Source organism: Sebastes fasciatus, chromosome 10 (assembly GCF_043250625.1).
Source record: "Sebastes fasciatus isolate fSebFas1 chromosome 10, fSebFas1.pri, whole genome shotgun sequence".
NCBI lineage: Eukaryota > Metazoa > Chordata > Actinopteri > Perciformes > Sebastidae > Sebastes > Sebastes fasciatus.
The window spans coordinates 8,213,877-8,220,477 of record NC_133804.1 but is presented as its reverse complement, the minus strand read 5'-3'; positions in this window follow the sequence as shown (position 1 = coordinate 8,220,477).

Genomic DNA, 6,601 nt, shown 5'->3' with positions numbered 1-6,601 from the left:
AGTTGTATGGGAAATACCTATTTGTAAAATATCATATTTTAACAAAACTTAACCCTACAATTGCAGCAGAAACAAGCTGTCAACACAACACTGACATATCACCTTTTAAAGGTGCTCCATACAATATCCCAATATTTTTTAAATTATCGCCATTTTTTTCCCGACTTCAATTTTGTTTCCGGAGTAAAACTCGAAACTATTTCACTTGGAACTTCAAATTCTCAATAGACTAACTCCATTAGTTCCAAAAGGGTAAAACCTTTGGCCCTACTTTAGTAGGGTCAAGCACTGAGCGGGGGTATGTGAGCCATACTCACTTTTACCTTGTTAGCGCCGGTATGCAACAACTGTGCATTCTATTAACTACAATATAAACCCATCCGTGGCAAAAGTAAACGCACAGGTAAAGTGCTGTTGTGACGTAGTTTAAAGAGCAAAAAGACGCACAGGGTGGATGGGTGGGAGGTGGATGGGCCCAAGAAACACGAGGCTTTAATCCAAGAGACCGCTGTTGATGTCCTGTGTGTTACGTTTCACTTTCACTTTACAATCAGCTTATTGTCTTAGTCCCATGTTCACAACGTCAAGTCACATTTTTACTGTATAAACATAGTAATTTTTAGCCCAACCGTGATGTTTTTTTTCCTAAACCTAACTAAGTGGATTTATTGCCTAAACCTAAGCAGGTGTTTTTGTTTAATTAACAACATTCAGCACATGTTTACTGCAACGGAAAAGTGACGCCAAGGGGTCTGAGGGGTATGTAAGTTGGGATGAGAATGTGTTGAGGATACACACAATGAATTTAACTCCAGCAAACTTGTTAGCACAGCAAACTGTTGCCCTTTTACACATCCAGCACATACTGTAGTTCCTTACCAGCTGAGCAACATAAGCATCATCTGGAGTCGTGTTTCTGGCCACTTGATGAATGGAAGTCCAATATTTGCTCCTTTTAGCTCTGTTTTGGTCTCCACCAACTCCTGAGGAAAATATCTGACTCTTCAGCTGCTTAATGCTCCACTATGTTCACCAGCTATAGTCGCTAACTTTGTCTGTGCTGTTTGATGGTTTTTTTCAGAGCTTTTTCAGTCTGAGTTGCATGGTCATGTTTTGAAATAGAGGTCTGAGTAAGTGCAGCTGCTCTCCTCTACTCTGACTGTATTCATGTCGGCTCATATTTCTGCCTCAGTGGTTTTATCAGATCAATATTTATCATCACAGGCAGTGATCTCTGACCACGATCAAATTGATCTAATGGCAATTACATTAGTGTTTACCTGCTGCTTTTTTCCCTCTGCTGCTGCCCTTTCTTTTTCTCACTCTATCTTACCTGCTCCTTCCCTCCGATCCACTTTGTCTTTGTCTCACTCTCATCGTCTATCATTATATTCCATACACTGCTAATCTCATTACGGCTATGGGCTCATATTCTGGCAGGTCACGCTGCCTTTCTGTTAACGTTGCCGACATACGCAATTACATTAGAGAGAAGGGAGAGTGTGTGTGTATATTAAAAAAAAAACGCTTTGCTCAGCTGCATCATGACTAGGGTTCGTCTCAAGGGTGTGTGTGTGTGTGTGCATGAATCCAGGAGTAGTAAACAAACTGTAGTATACTCTGCCTGCCAGGGACTTGAAGAAGTGGTTTCAGAGTATTTCTCAGAGGAGCTGTTTTTCTCCAGAAATTCTTTTCAGCAGCCAAATTAATTTTGTAGACTGCTGTCTCCTTCTTTTGAGGCTGCTAAACTGCTTACAGTTTTACATCATACTAGAGACATTGTAGGGAAGTTATAGCATGCCGTAGCTGGTAGTTAGTTCAGTGTGGCTGCCAAATGCTCCACTGTGTTCACCAGCTATAGTCTCTAACTGTCTGTCTGCTGTTCCATGCTGCCAGAGCAGGTTGGTTTGTCAGAGCCGATCCAAGCTGACATTGGGCGAAGGCGGGGTACACCCTGGACAGGTTATGATACAATATAAAATGTATGAAGTAATTGTCATATTACCCAAACTAATGATACAATAACACAATTATAGCATTACTAATAATTATTAAACATTACTAATTATCATTTCATTGTTTGTTAACAGTAAAATAATGATTAACTACGTTAATTAACTATCAATTTACCATTTGTAAATGATGGTTATTATAAAGTTTTACCAAAACAGCTGCCTGCTGCGGTTCTAATTATCGTTCTTATTAGTATATGGTGTTTGGGGACTTTGCATAATTCCCAGCATAGCAGTGGTCTAATCAGCTTTTATAATTAAAAAAATACCTGTGGAGATTTACTGTGTCTCCAGTGACACTTTGGCAGTCTGACATTTGTTTTGACCTCTGACAGTAGAAACATGTTGGAAATCCAGTTGGCATACCACAGAATGAAAGATGTCGTCACATGTATTTATTTATTTTAGCAGGATATTGTGTCTTCTAGTCCCCCTGCAGTAAGCCAATATGTTTTATCTTTTTCAAACATGCCAGCGTTTCTTTATCTGCTCTGCTGTCTTTTCTGACCCGCGATGTAGACATCTGTACTGTATCTCCAGAGCGTGCGGAGCATCGAGGAAGCAGCCAATTAGAAGTCAGACAAGATGTGATGTGTTGGCTGCCAATGTGAAACCAGTTTAATCAGGAGTCATTCAATTAGAACTGACGAGCTCTTCCCTCGTTAGCGCCTCCGGAGCTGTGAACCGCAGAGCTGAATAGGAAACCCCCTGTTTGATCAAAATCACTTTCACAGAAGTTACTGTAGCACGGCTGCTTCTTCTGGGTTTGAACCATAGACTGTATATAAAGAGGGACGGCATGGCAGCTCCCCAAAAGTGAAGCCAAAGCATCGTGATCGCCCCCTGGTGGCTGGCTGCAGTATAGGCCATAAATCCCGCCCCCTCCATGTTAGCGGATGGGACATGGGCCAAACTAAAAAGTCAAAGATGCTTTCTGTCAGTTTAGGTAGTTCTTATCACGCTGATGTATGTTCAAGTGATCATTTTTCTGATAAGTTTGGTTTTAATTAGTTATTTGATGCTATAAAAACGTCATGATTGACAGCTGCTCTGTGTGAAGCAGTCGCACAGCCGGAGGCTCAGGAATTGTACGAAAGAGGAGATGTAACTTTAACTTTCCACAAACGTGACGTGTCTGTGTAATAGAACATGTGTCAGTTTGGTCATAAATGTAGTTGTAGAGATATTATGGTTAGTTGCCGTGTCTTTCTAGCCAAACAGCTATCGTGGTGCTAAAGTAGCAGCTAGCTGGGGCCGTGCTCGGCTCGTGATTGGTTCGGACGGGTGTGTGGGCAGAACTTTCATACTGCGACTCCAGCCCCCTGATCACTACCGTGCAGACTCTGGCTCCAAATGACGTCAAAATCTCAAGATGGCAGCTCCGGTATCTGGGATATTTTGGTTTCACTTTTGTGCAGTGGGAGGAAGTGGAGACGCGTCATCCATCTATATATACAGCCTATGGGTTCAAACCTGCCGGCCGGCTGGGCCTCTTTCTGTGTTGAGTTTGCATGTCCACTCCGTGCCTGCGTGGGTTTTCCCACAGTCCAAAGACAAGTCGGTTTGTTTATTTGTTGACTCTAAATTGCCTGTAGGTATGAATGTGAATGGTTGTCTGTCTGTGTCAGCCCTGTGACATACTGAGGACCTATCCAGGGTGTACCTCGCCTCTTGCCCAATGATCGTTGGGATTGGCTAGAGTACCCCCCCTTGCGACCCTCTAAAGGATAAGCGGGTTTAGCTAATGGATGATGGACTTTTAAACATGTGGCAAAGAATGAGGGGCACTCTATTAAAATTGCCACTCTGCACAGTGAGACCGAGGGAATTAATTTTCTGATTGGGTTTCTTTTAATGAAGTTGAATAGCTGTAATCAACTCTTTGGTGGTCGCCGGTGACCTGTGGTTTTTAATAATGGCGTAAAATGCATTTTCAGTGAAATGTCAATTATAGTAATAACAGGCCACTGTTTGGAGAATGAGATTAAAACATCATTTGAATAATCAGTATTTTATTGCCTCGGTCGGTGCTCTGGGCTTTGGTGTTTACGGTATCGCAAGAAGGTAAAAAAATGTTTTGTTAAATCAGGGGTCTGAAACTGCTAGCCCCACATGTTTAGAATTTAAAAGTTTTTCCATTTTGAATTTTAACTTTACGGAGCCCCCCTAGACCCCCTAGGAGAACATTTTTATTACCTCGTTCCCTCAAGTTAGTAACTCGTTCCCACTTTTATAAAGTGTAGTGCAATCAAAATGTCTTAATTAGTTTAATAAGTATAATGAAGATACCATTGATGTGTGAAGGGGTTTTGGTGGTACTACACTTCATAATACTGAAGTTATTGAATATTTTTCCCATTAAAAATTCAAAAGAATTCCGCAATATAATATTTTTTCCAAACTAAATGTTGTAGTACAACCATGAGGAGATCATTGATGTGTGAAGTAATTTTGGTGGTACTACACTGTATAATACTGAAGTTATTGAATATGTTTCTTTTCGATGTTGCATGTAGACGGTCCCTGTCCACTCGTCTCACCGCCGGCTGCACATAGAGACCAACGTTATGTGTTATGTGTCGATTAAAATGAGGTTGTAGCTCGTTGTCTACCTTACTATGGTTAGAAAGAGCCGTTGTTTGTGTTTAAACAATGTTTCTGTTATGAGTTATTGACCCAGGAAGTTTGAATCTGTCAATATCTTTCCAACTTTACTGAAGTACATCGTCTAGGGAGGCTCTGTACATCAGCAATGTGTGGACAGTCAGGAATGATTGGAAGAAGAACACTATGAAGTAACTCGAGGGAACGAGTTAGTAACTCAAGGGAACGAGATAATAAAAATGTTCTCGTCTAGGGGGGCTCCGTAGAACTTCTCATTTGAAGGTTGATAGATTATTGGTACCTAATGTAGCCAGGTTATGTCTTTTTTTTGTAAAACAAAGAGACAATTTCAGAGATAATTGTAAGTTGTGAGCAAAACTGGCCCGTTCATATTCAGAATCAGCGTCTTACTGCTGCTAAAAATATTAATATTTATTTAAAAAATGTATACATCTCTCATTATTTACACTCCCGAAGAACTGAAGTTACAATTCTGAATCCAGACTACTTAAAAAAGTCTGCATTTTAATTTAGATTTAAATACATATCAATTTAAAATCAACTCTCTGCTTCTATTTAAAGGCCCAAAGCAGAGTTTTTTTTATCCAGATATTGTGTAAGAACATAACATGGGAATGGATAATGAGCTTCTTCCAACTTTAAAACTCTGTCAGTGTGTTGCGACTGCTCAACCAGACGGCTCACACAGGGGAAAACTCGCACGTGGGCCGTCTTGATCCCAGTGCCAGTCCACATGTAAAAGTCAATAACGGCAGTGTGCATGAGGTTCAAGTGCTCACGCTACATTAGCTGTGTTTCTCTCCAGCTGTCTAAACACTCTTTTTAAATGTCACAAAGAATAAATCCAGTGTGTTTTAGCTCAGCTGTTGAGTGAATGTGGAAATGTAATCATGGCACATTTACAGCAAATATAATAGTGAGCAATAGTAATGTCAACGGAGTTAAAATTCTATTTTTTGATATTATAAAAGTGATGAAAACAGTTTATTTTTGTTTTACTTTGTTCAAAAGTAAAAAGTAATCTATTATAGTGGAGCTTGGAGTGTCTAGTTTAAACATCGTAAGGGGAGATACATTTTTAAATCTTGAGCTTCATAGGGTTTATCGGGGTTAAAATTTTATTTTTGATATAACTTTATATCCAAAAGTATAAAAGCAATAAAAACAGGTTATTTTTTGCATAATTTGTTTAAGAAAAAAAAGAAAACGCATTTTAGTCCTCACTTTACACATTTTGCATCTTTATTGTTTTTGTATATGGTTTTTTAATCAATGTGATGACCTGTGCCAACATACTATCATATATTACCTCAAGTAAAAGTAACTTTCTTTTAGAAAGGTGTCTATGTGCAATTTCTGCCTTTGACAACTTTGTATTTAAAAGCCTCTTGTTTTATAATAAATACATATTTGGGTAATACTTTATAATAACCATTAATAACCATATATTAGCCATATTTGGTATTGAACTAAATAGGTGAAAAGCAGGTATCCCCCCAACACCATCTCCAGTTTTATTCTGCACTTTTTCACCTTTGGGGTGAGTCAATATATAGTGATCAATTTCATCACTTTTTGCTGTATAAAATATTTTTGTTACGACCATCATCAAAAATATGACAAAACCTAGTCATGTTTTGTTTTACGTCAGGTAGGGGTATCTGAAAAACCAAAGCCCTTTTGAGGATTTATGCCTTAACTGACCACCCTCCACCCCCCACCTTTGAAATCAAAATCCCGCCCCTGGACTGCATGGTTACCTATAGCAATTAAACCTATAAATCCAAGCTGTCAGTTTGTTGGCTCCACTCCGGACACGCACACTCTGCTAATGTCGCAGGGAATGCAAGTAGGCTCCTTACTCATTTAGGGAAATACTTAATTAGACAGGATTTATGTCACCCAGAAAAAATGCCCACTTTAATTTGTCCTTTAACACTCCTTGTCTTTCATCTGTCTTTATG